Source organism: Urocampus carinirostris, chromosome 15 (assembly GCF_059441175.1).
Source record: "Urocampus carinirostris isolate Australia breed hairy pipefish chromosome 15, RoL_Ucar_1.0, whole genome shotgun sequence".
NCBI classification, from domain to species: Eukaryota; Metazoa; Chordata; class Actinopteri; order Syngnathiformes; family Syngnathidae; genus Urocampus; species Urocampus carinirostris.
In genome coordinates, this window is record NC_142363.1 from 33873196 (window position 1) to 33894156 (window position 20961).

Genomic DNA, 20961 nt, shown 5'->3' on the forward strand with positions numbered 1-20961 from the left:
CTCACTAAAAAGCGCTTGTTTTTTTCGGCTCCCGAAAGGTTCTTTAGAATCGTTTTGTTTTTAATGACATAAAACTGATCATGATGAAACCAAACTAATTAATTTTGAAAAATTATTATCCTTCTATATTTATATTCTATAGTCAGTGAAGATTTACTTAATTAAAACTTTACAATTATTTATAAAAGGCAAACAACACAGAGTTGACCCCACTAGTAATGACCAGTCACGAACCCCTTCGAGAGAGAAAGAGAGATAGAGATAGAGAGAGAAACAGAAGAGAGAGAGAGAGAGAGAGAGAGAGAGGGAGAGAGAGAGAGAGAGGAAAGAGAAAGAAAGAGAACAGAGAAAGAGAGACACACACACAGAGAACAAGAAATACAGGAAGAGAGAGGGAAAAATTAAGAAAAAGAAGAGAATGAGGGATAAAAATAGAAAGAGAAAGAGTGGGAGAAAATACAGAGATTACGTGACAAAGAAGATAATGAGAAAGAGACAAAGATCGAGAAATAAAGCAAGAGAGTGTGAAGGAGAGAAAGAAAGAGTGGGTGAAGCAGATAAGAAAGAGAGGAAGAGAGTGAAATAGAGAGAAAGATAGAATGAGAGGAGAGGAAAATAGAGAGAAAGGTAGAAAGAGAGAAACAACGAGAGAGTGCGAGAAAGTAAAAGAGCGGGAGGATCAGAAAAAAGAAAAAGAGAAAAAACTAACTGAGAAAGATTGAATCATAGAGGAAAGAGAGAACAAGAAAAAATGAGGAAAAGACGGAAAGAGACAGAAAGAGGGAACAAGATAGAATGAGAAATACAGGGAGAGAGAATGAGAGAAAGTGAAAAACAGTGAGAGAGAAAAAGAGAAAAAGGAGAAGAAAGGGAACAAGAAAAAAGAAAGCTAACGAGAGTAAGAGAGAGTGTCTCGAATAGAGCTCGCTCCAAGGAGCCGCTTCATTCACAAACGACGCACCACTAATTAACACAGCAAGAAGAACCTGGCAACGTGACTCGCATGTCGCCAAGACTTTAAACATACAAAAAACACCCTTAAACACAATATACTACCAATCTTTTGAACTCTTTAATTCACATTTTCGAAATCCAGCACTCCCACGATGGTACGGTACTTGTTTTGTGTTCTTAACTCGACATAGAAAGTCTCCCCAATCCACTTTTGTGTCCCCCGACAGGTGCCCGAAAGGACACAAAAGCCTCCATTTTGTCCTTTAATGAAGAGCTCTCCAACTAAATACATCTCTATCCCGCGATTAAGCAACGGAACGTCCGCCGTCAATCAGGCCTTGTGTCCAGTAAGTGCCACCAACATTTATGAAATATTCATAAGCTCCCCGCCTTTTTTTTGCTTTCTACCTAATCATTATGTGCGGGGAGCATTGTGTCGCCATTTTTTTTAAAAAAAAGGAAAAAAAGCCTCCAATCATTCTAGGGAAAGGAAGCAAATTTGGGAATTCTAGCTATTATGCCGGAATTATTGTGTCACTCACAGGGTTTCTACACCCACTCTCGGTTTTTTCATGATGTCTATCGAGCTGACTTTGCATCTGCTGAAAATTGAAAAGTCAACAAACAAGGAAAGAAAGTTCTCTTTTTTTAACGTTATAGTGGTAACAAAAGATGGATAGATACTTTATTCATCCCTGTAGGGAAATTAGAAAAGAATAGAATAGAATATACCTTTATTGTCATTGTTACAAAATGGGTTAACATATTGTGACAACGAAATTGGGCATGACACTCCAGTTTTACACATTCACAGTGAGGTATGAGCCAAGAAGATAAAGGAACAGAAGATAAGATTATAAAACAAGGGGGATAAGGCTATAGTTATAATTTACATGGTATTTACACAAGAAATGTCGGCATGTAAGATGTTACATACAGTTGTTATCGTGATACCGTTGGTATCGTAAGGGTTGTGCAATATTGCATTTGCTGCAAAGTCATCATAGTGCAAAAAATAGTCAGCATATGCATGGACTCGATCTGTACACTTCCAGCAGTATCCTTGTGTTTAAAAATAAAATAATAATAAAAGAAAAGAAATGGAATACAGAAATACCCAATATAATGTGTTGCTATAGAGCAGGGATGTCAAACTCAATTGCAGAAGGGGCCAAAATTCGAAACACACTTAAGGTCACGGGCCAATCAGGATAAACATTTATTGAACACACTTAAACTGAATGTTTTTGGAACATAAATATGAATAAAAACAGAAAGGAATATTCAATTTAAACTTTAAATCACGTATACAGTATTTATTATTTTGCTCTAAATCACACATATATATATATATATATATATATAAATCTATATCATTATTATTCATTATTATTCATCATTATATCCAGACAGAAGAGCAGCTTCAGCGACAGACTGCTGTCACTGTCTTCTACCACGGACAGACTGAAGAGATCTTTTCTTCCTCATGCCATGAGGCTCTTTAACTCCACCCGGCGGAGTAAAGCCCCACATTAAATCACACCCCCTACATTGCATATTACCGTACTTTTATTGCAGTTTGTATTTTATGTAGCACTATTTAAATACTCTATACAACACGCTACAGTGGGTATTAGCACCTCACATTGGGTATTTGTATATTGTATTCCTTCAGCAAATTTATTTTGGATGATTTGATAAAAATGATAAAAAGAGAATAATGCCAGAGCCCGTGTCCTAAAATCAACAAACATACCACTTTAAACTTGTCTCTTTCTTGCAATTACACAAGATCGGTTAAACTCCTTTTGACCCTTTTTTTCCTACATATTGGTTTCAAAACCAGAAGGCAAGCATTTATTTTGTAAAAACGTCACAACATTCTGAGAACATGGAGCCTGATGTGCTTACTTTTGGCGTAGACTGAGTAGGGCGAGCGATGGGAGGGAGTGCTTGCACTTTTTGCAGAGCTCCACCCATCCCTCCCGCTCACCCAATCAAATAACTTTAAGTTCTCTTTCCAGTGTTTTGGCGTATTTACAGTTTGTTCTGTGGATTCATCATAAGGTATCTGAACACAGATTATATAGTGAGCTTTTATATAAAGGATTCATTAGTGTTGTACAGCTAAAACGAGTTTTTTTTTGGGGTGTGACACCTTGACTGTAAATTGTAGTGAAAACGTGCCCTATATATTCTGAAAAGCACTGTTGTCCTACTCAGTTTTGGTTTGGCTTTGCGTGTATCTGAACTGGATTTAAGTTATGAACAAGATGGAGAACGGGCCATTAATAACAATAATGTAAAACGGTCTTGCGGGCCGGATATGATCACACGGCGGGCCGAACGTGGCCCGAGGGCCGGGAGTTTGACACATGTGCTATGGAGTATTTAAATAGTGCTATGGAAAATACACACTGTCATAAAAATAGGGTAATATGCAAATGTGTTGGTGGTGTTTAATGTGGGCTTTTACTCCCCCGGGTGGAGTTAAAGAGCCTCATGGCATGAGGAAGAAATGATCTCCTCAGTCTGTCCGTGGAACAAGACTGTGACAGCAGTCTGTTGCTGAAGCTGCTTTTCTGTTTGGAGATGATGCTATGAAGTGGATGTGATGAATTGTTAAGAAAAGCCCACGTCCACAAATAATATGAGTTATAAATTGTACTAGCCTGTCTGGTAGGAAGCTCTCGTCCTCGGAAACACCTACTCGGACCACCAAAATATACTTTTAATCATTTTCGGTAATAGTTTTCATATTAAATTATATTTTGTAACCAATTATTTGTAGCTCAGGAGGTAGAGCGCTCGTCTTGGGATCAAGTGATCCCAGTTCGAATCCCGTGTTACATGTCGAAGTGTCCTTGGGTAAGACACTAAACCCCCTAATAGCCCCAATAAGCAGGTTAGGGGCCGCTATTGGGAAATGTGGAGCACATTGTAAAGCGCTTTGGGAAGTTATTGACTTGAAAAGCGCTACATAAAATGCAGATCAAAATGCAGATCACTCCATGTTTTGGTTATGATAGCTGCCTCACCATTGTGGTGCTCCGGAGCCATATAACTTTTGCAAAGCTTCCAAGTGAGGGGTGCTACCACACTTTTGCGGATTCGGTTGAACAGTTTTCTCCGTGTCCGTCATGTTTTATGAGTGGAATTAGCTTTGAAAATAGCGCCTTTGTTCACACTCCACCTTGCTTTGTTATGTTTGCCGACTCGCGCAGCTCGTGATGAATCGCGCGACGCATCGAATCGATGAACTAATTCGTTGCCAATCGTCGATATTAATCAATTGTGTCGATTTGTTGTTGCCGCCGTAATCTCTTCTATCCATCCATCTATCTCTTAGTCTATCCATCCATCCTACAAGCCATCCATTAAGCATCAGAGATATTTTGGACTGAAAAAAATCCCGAAATGAAATTGAAATGACCCCTCCGCTCCCAAATAATCTGCATATATGCAAATGTCAGAAAATCCACGCTTCACAGTACAAGTCATTTTCTGACTTCTCCATTACATCCTCACCTCCAGGGTTAATTAAGGTTTTAAGACGGCGACAGTCTCACGGCGGTACACGAAACCAACGCACCCCTCCTCCCGCCCGCTATTAACGTCATTCTAGAACAACGGACGCGATGTACTCGTCACTCCCGTCAGGTAATCAGCAACGCTTGGGCCGTTCATCATCCCCAACGCCACATCCCGCTTTGCAAATAGCGAGAGACGAGATTTGCAATTCTTATTACGGCCGGGAAGTTAATCTACCGGCGGTGATAACTCATTGGATGATACAGCTTAAGAGAAACGCGTCCCACCGTCGGCCCGTCTGGCATTTTAAACAGGCGGCTCCCGCTACAAATTTCCCCCAAACACAACTGAGCTAACACTGATTTAGCGCCGCGGTTTATAGAAGTCATATTAGGAATTCATGGCCCTGGCGAAGAAGGGATTAGAGCATTTATTTCAGGCAGGGGAAGATGATCCTGTCATTAACGGTCGATACTTTCATCATCATTTAAGGAATTTGCCCGTCGACAAACGGCGGGGCCCGGGCCGGCTATCTGGCCGGCGCAGCCGGCGCGGAGAGGAGATACCGGAGCGCCCGTCAAACTCCCGGGATTAGGCTGTCAATCAGGGCCGCGTTACAATTTCTTCCCAAATGTCACCAAGATCAGAGTCATTTCTTGGCTAATTGCGTCTCGTCTGCGCTTTGAATGTCGCCGCTTGACAAGATGGCGGCTGGGGGGAAGGAACGAAGGAGAAAAAAAATGAAGGGCCGCGCTTTGTGTTTAGCGACGGGAATGAGCGATTAAAGCACTGCTCAAAGTTCAGAGAGCGATGGGGCGAAATGGCAGCAAACAATAGGCGAGGAACGATTCGCATCTCGAGACGTCAATTACAGAGAAATTCTCATTAGGGGGAGCGGTTTTAGTCCCGGGATTTCTTGCCGAGCCAAGCAATCTAGACATTTGTATACCCGGGATTGTTTCCGGAAGGTTTTATCCCAGGGCTTTTTTTGCTGAGCCAAGCAATCCTTGTCAGGACCAGAACGGAAACAGAACCCACTCGCGGAACGTTTCTCACAAGGTTTATTAGAAGAAAGAGAGGGGGTTGTGCCCACGATCCAGGGATTGCTGGACGCAGGTCGTTCTGAATGTGGAAGTGGGACTTGCGTGGCGAGCGATGGCGGTGTTGGGAACAGAAAAAACGGGTCAGTAGCCGGGATAGAAGAGCAAAAACGTGGTCGGGATCGGAAACAAGCCGTAAGCCAGGAGAGGAGAGTAGACATGGTTGAGATCAAAAACGGATCGTTATTCGGGACAGAAGAACAGACGTGGTCGAGATCAAAACATATCGTAGCGGGAGACAAACAGGAGCAAAAAACAGGGCAGGCGAAAAAACTTCGCAGACGGACCAACAAAAGGGGACTGACAGGACAGCGTTCAAATACTGACAGGGAGCCAATCTGTCAACAAGCCACAGCTGGCCCCACACTGGCGGGGCCAATTGGGCGCCATGGCAACTGTGACAATCCTCACATTTGTATTTCTGGATTTTTTTCCGGACAACTTTATTCCCGTAAATTGTTTCCAGAGCAGAGCAATCTAAAAAATGTATTATTTCCGGAATTGTTTAACCAAGCCAAGCAACCCTGACAATTTTAATCCCGGGATTGCTCCCCGAGCCAAGCAATCCAGACATTTGTATTTCCAGGATTGTTTCTGGAATATTTTATTCCAGGGGTTGTTTCCCAAACCAAGCAATCCGTAAACATTCATTCTTGGGATTGTTCCTCACATTTGTATTTTGGGATTTTTTCGGGACAACTTAATTCCCGGGATTGTTTCCCGAGCTGAGCAATATAAACAACGTATTCCCGGTATTATTTACCAAGCCAAGCAACCCTGGAAATTTTATTCCCAGGATTGTTCCCCCAAGCCAAGCAATCCAGACATTTGTATTCCCGGGATTGTTTCTGGAATATTTTATTACAGGGTATGTTTCCCAAGCCAAGCAATCCGTAAACATTTATTCCCGGGATTGTTTCCGGAAGGTTTTATTCTGGGGCTTTTTTGCTTAGTCGAGCAATCCTCTCATTCGTATTTCGGGATTGTTTCCGGACAACTTTATTCCCGGGATTGTTTCCCGAGCTGAGCAATCTAAACAATGTATTCCAAGAATTGTTTATCAAACCAAGCAACCCTGGCAATTTTATTCCCGGGATTGCTCCCCGAGCCAAGCAATCCAGACATTTGTATTCCTGGGATTGTTTCCAGAATAGTCATCCTGGGAGTTGTTTCCTGAGCCAAGCAATCTGAAAAAATGTATTCCCAGGATTGTTTCCAGACAACTTTATTTACGGGATTTTTTCCCGAGCTGAGCAATTCAAACAATATATTACCGGAATTGTTTCACAAACCAAGCCATCTGGACAATTTAATACCTGGGATGGTTTCTGGATAATTTTACTCCCCGAATTGTTTCCCTAGCTAAGCAAATCAAACTATATATTCCTGGAATTGTTTATGGAGCCTAGCAATCTGGACAATTTTATTCCTGGTATATCTTTCCTAAACCAAGCAATCTGAAAATTTAATTCCTGGGATTGTTTCTGGTCATCTTAATTCCCTGGGATGTTTTCCTGAGCTAAAGATGTAATTCCGGATTTGTTTCCCAAGCCTAGCAATGCAGACCATTTTATTCCAATTTATTTCCTGAACTAAGCAATCCGGACGATTTTCTTTCCCGAGTATTCACCATCAAACTCTCGGGATTAGGCTGTCAATCAAGGACACGTTACAATTTCTTCTCAAACGTCACAGAGAACAGTCATTTCATGACTAATTGCATCTCATCTGCGCTATTAATGTCGCCTACTGCTTGACAAGATGGCGGCCGTGGAGGGGAGGGATGAAGGAAAAAAAAACATGGGCCGCTCTTTGTATTTAGCGACGGAAACGAGCGAGTAAATGACTGCTCGAAGTTTCGAGAGCGTAGCAGCAAAATGGCAGCAAACAAAAGGCCAGGAACGATTTGCATGGAGACATCATTTACAGGAAATTCTTATAAGGGAAAGGCTTTTTTCTCTCCTGAGTAAAGCAATTCGGACATTTTATTCCCGGTATTTTCCAGAGCCAAGCAATCCGGACAATTTTCTTCCAGGTGTTGTTTCCGGACACTGTTATTTACGGGATTTGTTTCCCGAGCTAATAAATCCAGACATTTTTATTCTCAGGATTGTTTAAGCTTTTCGTGATTAAGAGCTGTACAAATAATCATGACCAGACTTGACTTTTCGGTCTATCTGATTCCCCAAATTGTTACCAAACCAAGAAATCTAAATTCATTCCCAGAACTACCATGTAATCCGGAAAATTCGTTTCAGTAATTGTTTCAGGATAATTTTGTTTCCTGTACCAAAAAATCAAGGTATTTATCCAATTCTCACCATTGTTTCTGGACATGTTTTAATCCCGGGATTGTTTTCCAAGAAAAGCAATTTGGACAATTTTCTTCCAGGGGTTGTTTCCGGACACTTTTATTTACAGGATTCGTTTACCGAGCTAATCAATCAAGACATTTTTATTCTCAGGATTGTTTAAACTTTTTGTGATTAAGAGCTGTACAAATAATCATGACCTGACTTGATTTTTCTGACTATTTGATTCCTCAAATTGTTACCTAAACAATCAATCCAATTCATTTCCAGAATTACCAGGTAATCCGGAAAATTCTGTTAGTAATTGTTTCAGGACAATTTTGTTTCCAGGATTTGTATCCTCAACCAAAAAATCCAATTTATTGTATTCCCACCATTGTTTCTGGACATGTTTTAATCCCGGGATTGTTTCCCAAGCAAAGCAATCCGGACAATTTTATTCCCAGGATTGTTTTCCCAGCCAAGCTAGTTGCACAATTTTATTCATGGAATCTTTTATTAAGCCAAACAATCCTGACATTTTATTTCTGGGTTTGTCAGCTGAGCAATTCAGACAATTTTATTCCCAAGATTGTTGCACAAGCAAAACAATTTGGACAATGTTATTCTCCGGATTATGATTTAGTAATTTTTTTCACTGCACAACTGCGATTTAAGGTCAACAAAAACATAGTGCCAGAAAACATCCATAAATGATTCATTTGGAAAGAGGGAAATTGTAATTTAAGGGGCTGTAGTAAATTCATAATCCCAAAGATGAGAACCACCAGGAAAAGTGTGTGTCTGTGTGTGGAGTCAAACATTGGAACAATTTACAAGAAGAGATCAAACAGTGTCCAACTATTAAATTGTTCAAATTTAAATACAAAAAAACATTCCTGGCGGAATACAGAGATGAAGAAAATGGGGTATGAGTGATACGAGAGATTGGGAATAGTGCGTCTAGAACAATGGTTAACTTTGTTGTTATTGTTGCTATTGTTATATCATAACTTTTATTATTAATATTATTTTTACTATTGTTATTATCATTGGTGTATTTAATAGGGAAGCTGAAGGGGTAGGGAATATAAGCATCTGCTTCTTACTACCCCTTTTCGAACATATTATGTAACATTATTTTGTTGTTGAGTTATTGTTTTTGTTCTGTTTTTATTTTAATGTTCGAAACAAAGTTTTCATTCATTCATTTATTATTTGTGGACCATTTTAACGTTGGAATTGTGTCCCGAGCCAAGCAATTTAAAACATTTAATTCTCTGTATTGTTATGCGAGCCATTCAGTCCGGACAATTTTATTCCCGGCATTGTTTATTGGGCCGAACAATTTATTGCTGCGATTTTTAGCAATTTGGACAATTTCATTCCCAAAATTCTTTCCTGGGCCAAGCAATCCGGATGAATAGCTTAAATGTCCCCAGCGCTAGCTATAAATCAGGGGTGTCAAACTCATTTGAACTCGGGGGCCACACGATAGAACAAACATTCTGTCGGGGGCCGGACTAGCAGAGAAAGAAAAAGAGAGATAAAGAAATAAGAGAAAGAAGGAGGGAAAAGGAGAGAGGGCGGGACAAAGAAAGAAAAAGAGGGAGAGGGAGAGAGCGTGAGAAACGAGATAAAAAGTTGTGAGAGAGGGGGAAAAGAAAGGGTAAGGAAGAAAGAAATCCAAAGAGAAATAGAAAGACAGAAAGACAGAAGGAGAGAAAAGAGAAAACAAAGTGCGAAGGGTAGGAAGAGAGAAAGAGAAAAGAGAGAAAAGGAAAAAGGAAGTTAGAGCAAAATAAGTTAAAAAGACACGGTGAGAGAAAGAGACAAAGAGCAACAAAGGGAAAATGGGTGGGGGAGAGAGAGAAATACAAGGACAGCGTTTGTGAGAGTTTGAGAGAGAGAGAAATACAAGTACAGCGTTTGTAAGAGAGAGAGAGAGAGAGAGACATACATACATACAAGAAATACAAGTGCAGGGTCTTTTTGAGAGGCACCTTGCTTTGGCAACATCAAGTCGACATATTTCAACCTGCAGTTTGTTTTTCTCTTGCGCTTCTCTGAGTGTTGTCTCGCGGGCCGGATTCAATCCCCTAGCGGGCCGGATCTGGCCCTGCGGGCCGCGTGTTTGACACTTGTGCTATAAATGAAGGTGAAAAGCATTAATTACAGCAAAATTCTAACTGGAATGGGGTCGGTTTTAGCCACATGGTAAACGAATGCCTGAAATGTAGCGAGTGTAGCGCCAATAGCGCAGCAGACAAAAGGCAAAGAACGATTATAATCTCGACATCCATTCCGGAAAATTCTCATTAGAGAGGGGTCGGTTTCCCGATCCGAGCATTCCGGACGATTTTCTTAGCCTGAGCGCGACAAATGTCCTCTGAGCTAGCCACAATGCACACGTTAATTTCCTCCCTTCAACTGCGCTTAAGCGAAGTCTTATTAGCTGCCCCGAATTTGTCAGGGAAACGCTAATTCCGCCGCATGTCAAAAGTGGGGATTACATTTAAGCCACATGCTAAAGTTATCTTGAAAGGAAAGACATGCGAATAATGACTTAAAAACCCATTTCCAAACACAGGGGGGGAAGCACCGAAACACCCGGCCAATCGCAAAGCGGCATAGTCAGACCATCTCTGGATGTTTTTGCCATTTCGAACGAAAAAAAAGTGACTTTTGGATCATTTAAATCACAGGTGTCAAACACTGTGATTGACTACATGACAACATTTTGTGCAGGCTTGGGGAGTAACGGAATACATAGAACGGCAAAAACGATGTTGGCAAACTGTTTGGATTTATTTTCATTCTGTTTCTGTCGCATTTGATCTTAGTTTTGCCAGAGATCAAAGAGATAAAAGCCAGGAGAGAAAGCTTACCATGTGTTGTGAGTCATCATTTTATTCGTATTTAGTTTCTTTTGTCTTTTATTAGTATATTTGGTATTGGAGTCATCCAAAAGTAATTGAAAGTAATCCAGTTAAAGTAACCCTACCCAACCCTGTATACAACACAGCGACATCTAGTGGTCAAATAATACACACTGTGCCTTTAATAAAATGCCGAAATTTTTGGGGTCGGCCACATCACAAAAAGTCCGTGACAGCTGACAATTTTGCAGATTTTGATTAGGAATTGTTGATATGAGCCCTCTTTGTGGCGCTCTCCCCAAACTCACTCCAGGGAATCGGGACTCAAACCAGACGCCGCTTGACACCATCCGATAATTAGGGGAGTTTGGGCACCGCGCAGACGAGTTGGGTGCCAACACGGAGCTCCGAGTGTCACCCGTGTCACCAATTACGCCGGCTTTTTGCTTATGGATGCAATGCCAAGCTAGCAGGCGGCCGAGGTGCAGCCGGTGACATCATTACCGGAGTTTATTCCTGACATATGCGGATTATTTACTACCGTGTCGACACGTGACGGGGCTTATTATGCTGCTGTACTTATTTTTTAGGGTCCTCGCTTTTGACATGCTTGTGCACGACACAATATAGAGAGGGTAATGTAAACACACTGCTGTGCAAAAGTCACTGCAGCACGATTGGATTTTTATGTTTGGAATAGTTGCTGTCATGGGAAAATAGTGTACTTCTGAATTGTGTTGTTGTATATCTACACCACTGGCGGCCCGCGGGCCAGATCAGGCCCGCTAAGGGATTGAATCCGGCCCGCGAGACAACACTCAGAGAAGCGCAAGAGAAAAACGAGCTGCAGGTTGAAATATGTCAATTTGATGTTGTCAAAGCCAGGTTCCCCGAACAAAGACACTGTACTTGTATTTCTCTCTCTGTCTCTCTCTCTCTCTGTCTCTCTCTCTCTGTCTCTCTCTCTGTCTCTCTCTCTCTGTGTCTCTCTCTCTTTCTGTGTCTCTGTCTTTCTCTTTCTCTGTCTCTCTCTCATTTTCCACCCCTTTTCTCCCACTCTGTCTCTTTCACTCTCTGTGTGTTTTTAACTTATTTTGCTCTAACTTCATTTTTTCTTTTTCTCTTTCTCTCTTCCAATCCTTCGCACTTTCTTTTCTCTTTTCTCTACTTCTGTCTTTCCATTTCTCTTTGGATTTCTTTCTTCCTCTCCCTTTCCTTTCCCCCTCTCTCACGACTTTTTACCTCTTTTGTTTCTCACGCTCTCTCCCTCTCTCTCTTTTTCTTTCTTTGTCCCACCCTCTCTCCTTTTCCCTCCCTCTTTCTCTTATTTCTTTATCTGTCTTTTTCCCTCTCTTTAATCTACAAGTCCGGCCCCCGACAGAATGTTTGTTCTATCGTGTGGCCCCCGAGTTCAAATGAGTTTGACACCCCTGATCTACACCATCATCCCTCAATGTTTTTTTCAGGTTATTGCAAACATTTTTTTATCAACTAGAGTTTGGCACTTTAGTGAGAAAAAATGGTTAGTTGGTAATTATATTCTTCATTTGAGAATTTACTCACTTAACCCTCAGATTGCTGACACCAAAATGTACTTAAAACTTGAAAAGGAGCTAGCTCATTACAAATTACTGTTAATATTTATTATATTATTCTCTAGTTCTGCCATACTTAACACAAAATTAATTACTTAATTACAAAAGTTGACTCCAGCCCCTTTTTATCCTCCAAACACGTGCAATTACAACCATACACAGGGTAGGATATCGGGATCATACTCATATTTAGTTCCTGCAGTCCAAATTATTAAAATTGGATAATTTTAGTACAATTTTTCACTTCCTCGAGTGCTATTTAAGGTCAACAAAAACATAGTGCCAGAAAACATCAAAAAATGATTCACTCGGAAAGAGGGAAATTATAACTTAAGCGGCTGTAGTAAATTCAAAATCCCAAAGGGGAGAACCACCAGGAAAAGTATGTGTGTGTCTGTGTGTGGAGTCAAACTTTAGAACAATTTAAAATCCCTTATGTTTCATTAATTTGGATTGTAAATATAAATATATATATATATATATATATATAAAATTATTGTCACAGCCACCACACAGGGTAGACCCAATCACGTAACGATTTCTCACAATTTTATTGAAAGAAAGAGGAAGGGCAGCGCCCGTGATCCGATGCTCGCTGGACACGGGAAGCAAGTCGCTCTCACAATCGGATTGTGATCCGAATACGGAAGTGGATCTTCCGTAGCGAGCGATGTCAGTCTCAGGGACGGAAAAACGGGTCGGTAGCCGGGACTGGGAGAGCAAAGCGTGGTCGGGGTCGGAAACAGGTCGTAAGCCAGAACGGGAGAGTACGTCCAGTCAAGTCATATTTTGTTGTATAGCCCTTAATCACGAGGAGTCTTAAAAAGCTGCAAACCACTGACTATTATCAGACCCTCCCCTGATCTAAAACCTACATGAGGGCAAGGAAAAACTCAAAAACCTCAACATGAGGAATATAAAGAAATCTTGAGAAGGGACCGCACAAGAGGTTATCAAGTAGACGTAGACAAGAGCAAAAAGGGGGTCGCAAGCCGGGACGGGAGAGCAGACGTGGTCAGGATCGCAACAGGTCTTAGCCGGAGACAAACGGGAGCAAAAACGGGACAGGCGGGATGCGGGGTCGAAAAAGGCTCGCCTAGTATACACTGAGGTTCGCAGACGGACTGACAACAGGGGACAGACAGGACTGGGTTCAAATAGTGACAGGGAGCCATCAGAATGAATGGGCACAGGTGAATCACATCAATAATCATGACATTTATATAATAATATTGACATTTTCAGAAATGAAGCTTCTTCATTGATTGTTGTCTTCCAGTCAAATTAATTTTGTCTAATATTTGTAATGCTAATTTTGTTTTATCTGCAATGTCAGGATGCATAAAGAAGCAATACGTTAAAAAAGGCGCTTACAAAGCAGACAAATGCTCACTTTTTCTGAGTCAAAACCCACAAAATCCGCTTTTATCTTTTATTCAAAACGATGCGAAGTGCCGTCTCAAATTTAGCCGAAAGACGCTGCAGCGCCGCGAGCTAATGACTTTGAAACACCTTAAGCGGCGAAAAACGAGAAGGCAAAGTTAATTGGCCGACTGGAGACGGAGGACCACTCCAAACGTCCCCTTCATTTGTGAATTAGAGACGAGCCAAAAAGGAAAATGTAAAGTGGGATGAAGGGGAGGTTAAGTGCACTAATGGAAGCCGGCTAAGTGTTTGTTATTGTGGCCTCCATTATTTCTTTTCTCTTCGATATTCACAGTTGGGCCGGGTAGAGAAAAAATGTTTTAATGGCTGCTCTTTTTATGCGTCCTTGCAAAGAAAATGACGCTCGCTCGTCGTGTTAAGTGTTTCTCGTGAAACTTCCTGCGGGAGGAAAGTATGTTTGCGGCGTTTATGACGGATGAGATATATTGAAACGCTAAAAGTAGGATTGTGTGTACGTTACGGTCGCGTTATTGAGCTTTTTGAGTAAAAGAAAACGGAGAATGGCATAGCCTAGAGGATTTTTTTTTTTTCAAGTCAAGTCATGTTTATTTGTGACGCTCTTAATCACAAAGAGTCTCAAAGGGCTGCACAGACCACAGATTATTGCAAACCACAGACTATTATGACACCATCCCCTGATCTAAAACCGACATGAGGGCAAGGGAAAACTCAAAAACCTCAAGTCAAGTCAAGGTTATTTGTGACGCTCTTAATCACAAAGAGTCTCAAAGGGCTGCACGGACCACAGAATATTGCAAATCACAAACTATTATGAGAACACCCCCTGATCTAAAACCTACATGATGGCAAGGGAAAATTCAAAAACCTCAAGTCAAGGTTATTTTTTGACACCCTTAATCACAAAGAGTCTCAAAGGGCTGCACGGATCAAAGACTATTGCAAACTACAGACTATTATGACACCATCCCCTTATATTGTCAAAATAAAATATAGGTTATTCATATACTATAGAAGTGTGTTTTAAGCTTAGATTTAAACATTTCCACTGAGGTTGCATTCTACAGCACCGGGGCCCGAATGGAGAACACTCTCGAACCTGCGGGTTTCTTCTCGGCTCTTGTGATCACGAATAGACCAGCGTTTTCAGAGCGAAGGCGGAGGGACCGGAACATAGGGGGAAATTAAATCTGAAAGATATGAGAGGGCAAGTCCATGCATGATTTTGTATACTACCAACAGAACCTTAAAATCACATCTTAAGCTAACAGGGAGCCAATGCAGGTTAGCTAAAATTGGGGTCATGTGATCAAACTTTCTTGTCTTAGTGAAAAGCCTCGCTGCAGCATTCTATACTAGCTGAAGGCTCTTGATTTTGGACTTTGGGAAACCGGAGAGTAGTGCATTACAGTCAGAGGCGGGAGGTAACAAACACGTGAATTATAATCTCCGCATCCGACTGAGACAGTATAGGACGAATTTTAGCAATGTTGCGAAGAAGGAAAAAAGCTGTTCTAGTGATATTCTTAACGTGTGTTTGAAAGGACAGATCGGGGTCAAATATGACACCTACATTTTTAACTGAGTCACTCTGGGTGATATTACATTTGTCAATGTTCAGAGCGGTTTTTGAGAACAAGTCACGGCATTTAGATGGACCACTAACTAGCATTTCGGTCTTTTTAGAGTTAAGGCGCAAGAAGTTGAGGGACATTCTTTCTTTTATCTCAGTGAGGCAGGCCTCCGAATTTCCACTGTTTAGGTGGCAGATTCATCCATGGGAAGATATAGTTGAGTGTCATCTGCGTAGCAATGGAAACTGATATTATACTTGCGAATAATATCACCTAATGGAAGCATGTAAATGCTGAAAAGAACGGGGCCTAGTACTGAACCCTGCGGAACACCACAGGTAACACTAAAGGGCTCAGATGTCATTTCACCATATTTAACACAGTGCGTCCTATCTGAGAGGTAGGATCTGAACCATAAGAGGACGGTTCCTGAGAGACCAATCCATTACTTTATTTTCCCTACTATAAATCGGAGTTTTCTTTTTTTTTTTTTTTCATAGTTTGGCCGGCGGTGTGATTTATAATCCAGTGCGGCTTATATGTGAAATTTTCAACACATTATTATGTCATTGAATTTTAGGTTTTCATTACGGGTGCTTTATATCATTTAACATGTTAATTTCACACTTATCCACAAGAGGTCGCTCTAGGCCTTTGTTGAAGCAGGAGGAGGAAGTGGTTATCAGACAAAGAGGAACAGCCAATAATAGGGTGGACAATCTTTGTTTCAGATCATAAAATCTTATGATTTCCCACATAGTGGAGCATTTTTGCCAGTTTGAAATGACTGAAAGTCCATGTAATACATTAACGCAGACCACATTAGCCTTGATTAAACATTGAGCATCATAACATTATAAACACACATCAGATGTTCAATGAATTAGGCGTTTGTACAGTCATGTGACTCTTTGGGTGTCAGATATAACTTTCTGTACTTTTCTAGTTTTGCTTTTTGTTTTCCTAGGAGAGCTGTGAGCTTTTCAATTTGCCTTTTCAGTCTCTGTTTATTTCTTCTTTGTTGGTTTAGTTGACTTAACTTTCTTTGCCTACAACAGATAAAATATCACAGTACATAACATACAATTGAACATAAATAACCTCATTGATGCAAAGAGGATAATAGGTCCAGAAATCGAGTTTTTCGTGCCACTTTGTTCCCCTTTACCTTTAGGCTCTTTGGCAAACAATGCAAGTCCAGTCTGCCCAACCCCAAAGCCACCAAAACTAGCCCCCAGCCCCTGCGCTCCGCCTCCCTTTCTTTCAGATGATCCTAAACTTGTGGTTCAATTCAGGGGAGAAAGGAAAGGCGGCAGTGGCTTTGATCGTCCAACTGTTACTAAGAAGCTTTCGGGGGCTTTGAGGGGACCTAAAATGTTTTTTAAAAAGTGGGGGGCTCATGGGTTTGCAGAAATGTGATGGTTCAGAGGCAGGTTAAATCCCGTGCACAGTTAAATCTTGTCGCAGGAATAAAGCAAAGTGATAACAAATAATGGTTGATTAATCAGAAACTTATCCACAATGTTAGAAACAAATAGTCAAAAACAACAATAAATCTGTCCGAGCCCAAAAACATAAAAGACAAACCTCAAAAGAAGGGTGCATTGGAAAAAGGTGATGGTGGAAAATGTAAAAAAGGGATAGAAAATGCAGTGTAAGCCCAATATTTCTAGAAAGTTTCGGGGCACTGTGTAGAATAGTGCCAGATTGCAACACAGATGTGAGAAGTTGTTTTTTTCTCTCGTTTTCTTCAGTGGTTGCCCTGGTATCGGCTCAAATTGCATTTGCTTGTTATTGTTCCTTGATGGTTAAATGGAACTCCAGAGACTGGACAATGCCTCTGATGACACCGTAAGTCTCTAGGATTCCCGTCTTTTTATTGGTCAACGTTATATAAGATTCCGTCCTGCTATTGGTTTGTGTCATTGTATAACAAAGATGTGGATAGATTGTTAGCTTAACCTCTCCACGCAATGCCAAGTCAAGTCATGTTTATTTGTTTGGCCCTTAATCACAAAGAGTCTCAAAGGGCTGCATGATTATTGCAAACCACAGACTATTTTGACATCATCCCCTGATCTAAAACCTACATGAGGGCAAGGGAAAACTCAAAAATCTCAAGTCAAGTCATGTTCATTTGTGACACCCTTAATCACAAGGAGTCTCAAAGGGCTTCACATGTTAGTTTTGCCAAAGATCAAAGAGATCAAAGCCAGGAGAGAAAGCTTACCACATGTTGTGAGTCATCATTTTATTCAGATTTAGCTTCTTTTGTCTTTCATGAGCATATTTGGTGTTGGAGTCATCCAAAAGTTATTGAAAGTAATCACGTTAAAGTAACCCTACCCAACCCTGCAAATAAATATGACTTGACTATCCCCCGCCATACAACAATTTCTCTTTTGCGAACCTCACCTCAGAACTGATTCAAGTCATATCCTGCGGGTCTACTGAATTCAACGTTTCCCCCTTATTATTCTCCAGTGTGACACTTGTTTTTGTTGGACAGGTGCCAAACCTTCACCCAAACCAATCAACAGTCTTGATGGCCGGATAAAGAAAACCTTCATGAAGGTGCTGAATTGGCTGAAGAGTTCCCATCCTGCCACCTCCAAGCAAACGGCGTTTACCAGGCAAATAAGCATCCCCACCCCCCCCAACAGCGTGGGCTAAATTAACAGCATTTAAGTGTCTATTAAAACCCTGACGCTTGGCCGCCTCTGGCTGACCTCGCCGTGGCCCGCTTCCATCGTCGGCGTCTCATTAAAAGGTCCTAATTGAAGGTGAGCATCCCGCAGTATCAACACGCTTAATTGGCAAAGCCGTCCGGATAAACCTGGCACCGCCGGCATCCGAATAAATAACACTTATCATTAGCCGAGCCCGGCCCCCGTTTCATTAACAAGGTCGTCTTTCCTTATTAACAGAAAGAGAAATGTTTTCAGGCAATTTATGACTAATGAAATGACAATTAAGAGATGATAGTATTTTTCAACAACGTTAATAACATTTTGTTCTCGGTGTTAGTTTTTTTTTTGCGTCCACGTCTGACATTTAAAGAGGAAATCAAGCGTGCGTATGAGATCAATCATAGTAAAAAATGTTTAATGGACAAAAGGGGAGGTTTTATTTTGAAAAATCAAGCACTTGTTATTCCAATCAAGCCTGATATTTGAGGAAATCAGCAAAATGTTATTCCCATTTTCTTATGATACTCAACATTTCATAACACATGGAAAAATTGTGCGGGGGATGGTGGGGCAGATCAATTCACCAGCACATTGTTCTTGTCTTTTAAGTTAATTTAATTTAATATAGGAGACAGAGAGGAAGGCCGTGATTGATGTGGATGGATGGTGTTATGAATGCACTGCAGGAAAGAGGTCTAAATCTAGTGGAAGCGAGAGCTCTTGTTGGTGATAGGAATGAGTGGAGAGTTGTTGTGAAAGGATAATGGGATTTTTGGACACGTTCTAAGGGATGGGCAGAGCACCTGTATGATGCCGCAGGGGTAAACCAGTGAAAGTTGTCGGGCCCTGCAGTTGGACAAAAGAGTGTGTTGTGTCACCCTGACCCGAGTGACATGGCCGCTTTCTTGTGTCCCGTTTCATCTGGAGGGACGAAGGCATGACCGACTTGGGTTTTTCCCTTTTTTGTTTTCTTTGTTATTGTATGTTTTGTCTTGCTGTCGGCCCCCCCTCTTGAGGGATATGACCAAGGTAGATAGATAGATAATTTAATCAAGTGGTATTTCACCTTCATTAATACTTTTGGTTTTTCAATAAGTTATCTCAGTTGTCATTGCAGGGTGCAGGCCTGGTGTGAACTCTTATTCATGCGATTGCGATCCATTATCCCTTATTGTTGCGAGCGGGGATCGGCATGGTGCACTTAATCACGGCCAGGCGGCTCCTTGTCCACCAAAAAGTTGATCGGCATTTGTGCAGCTGCAATCCAACCATCCATCCATTATCTGTGCTGCTTATCCTCAGTAGGGTCACAGGGCAGTGGGCAGGGGACACCCTGAACTGGTTGCCAGCCATTCGCAGGGCACACAGACAGTTCGCTCACTCATTCACACCTAAGGACAATTTAGACCAGCCAATTAACCTGACATGCATGTTTTTAGTATGTGGGAAGAAACCCACTCAAGCACAGGTAGAAACATGCAAACTCCACACAGGAGGTTCGATCTCATGACCTCCGAACTGTGCCAGACACCCGCTAACCACGGCGCCGCCGTGCTGCTACAATTGCGATCCATTATCCCATATTGTTGCGAGCGGGGATCGGTACAGTGCACTTAATCAGGGCCAGGCGGCTCTTTGTCCACCAAAAAGTTGATCGCATTTGTGCAGCTGCAATCCATTATCCCCAATTACATATTGCTTCAAGCAGGGACTGCCATTCTTCCTGGTCGACTTTTGCCAAGGTGGTCTCCTTCGGCGTTCCATTTTGTGTTTTTTTTTTTTTTTTTTCAATGCTCGGTTTGGACCGCAATCCATTATCCCTGGTCGACTTTTAACAAAGTTGTCTCCTTCAGTATTGCGTCCTCTTCTAATGCACCCAATTATTTTCTATTCTAAACTTTGATATCCTCTATTGGGGAATTATTACACTGTCCCTTTAACCACTGCGCATGAAAGCACACAAAAAATCGGTGCAGTAAGGACTCTCGTCATTAAATGCCGCTTTCGGAATCTCGTTTCCTCACAAGTCAGCATATGCAGAGGGCAATATTATTCTCTGACTGCCACTATTACAAAATATCAATGTCTTGCACTTTTCCTAATGGATCATTTCAGGTGCTTAAGCGTTAGGGGTTAAGTCCCGGCCATGAGCATAGTGGATTTTATTTTCTTTAACGGGAGGACAGCATCCCCATCTTTTAATGTCCCGCGAGGACGTGTTATGTCCCTTTTATTGGCGGCCCTCCTGAATTTGAGCCCATTATTGATAACAAGCACATCACCGGGATACATCAAAGTCTGAGCTTAGCGCTCGGCGGGGGTGCACTCTAGTGCTTTTCGAGAATCTTTTCACAAGGGATCGTTTGGTTATGCCTTTGCCGGAAAGTTTGCTTCTTGTCAATGACAGAATTGTACTTCTGATGCAAAAATATTAAAATATTTTTCCTTATTCCAACTCTAAACCTTTTTCCTTTTTTCCTTCCTTCCCCCTTTAAGTTTTCTTCTAGTTCATACTTCTTTCCTCACCTCGTTTCTTCAAACATAGTGAATCAAGGAAGCAAGGTTTTGGGTGCTCTGAGGAGAGTGATGAGCAACAAGAGTGTGAGTATGGATGTTAAGAGGGGACTGTATGAGAGTTTGATTGTGCCGACTGTGTTGTACGGTGCAGAGACTTGGAGCCTGAACGCAGATTTGAGAAGGAAATTAAATATTTTTGAGAACGTTTTTGAGGAGTATGTTAGAAGTGAGAAGATTGAATATGAAATGAAATGATCTGCATTTATATAGCGCTTTTCAAGTCAATGACTTCCCAAAGCGCTTTACAATGTGCTCCACATTTCCCAATAGCGGCCTTGTATTGCAGCCATGTAAGACGCTAACCTGCTTATTGGGGATATTAGGGGTTCAGTGTCTTACACAAGGGCACTTCGAGATGTAACACGG

General features: G+C 41.4%; 1 long non-coding RNA gene across 1 annotated transcript in view; it reads left to right on the forward strand.

Moving 5' to 3' along the window:
* Window positions 1-827: 827 nt before the first annotated feature.
* The window catches only part of LOC148352214 (uncharacterized), a 63624-nt gene continuing 43490 nt past the window's right edge, over window positions 828-20961 (forward strand). Inside the window, exons 1-3 of the long non-coding RNA XR_015852845.1 lie at window positions 828-1109; window positions 1182-1301; window positions 17838-18111. This is a non-coding gene — a long non-coding RNA (uncharacterized LOC148352214). The remainder of the gene's footprint in view (window positions 1110-1181; window positions 1302-17837; window positions 18112-20961) is intronic.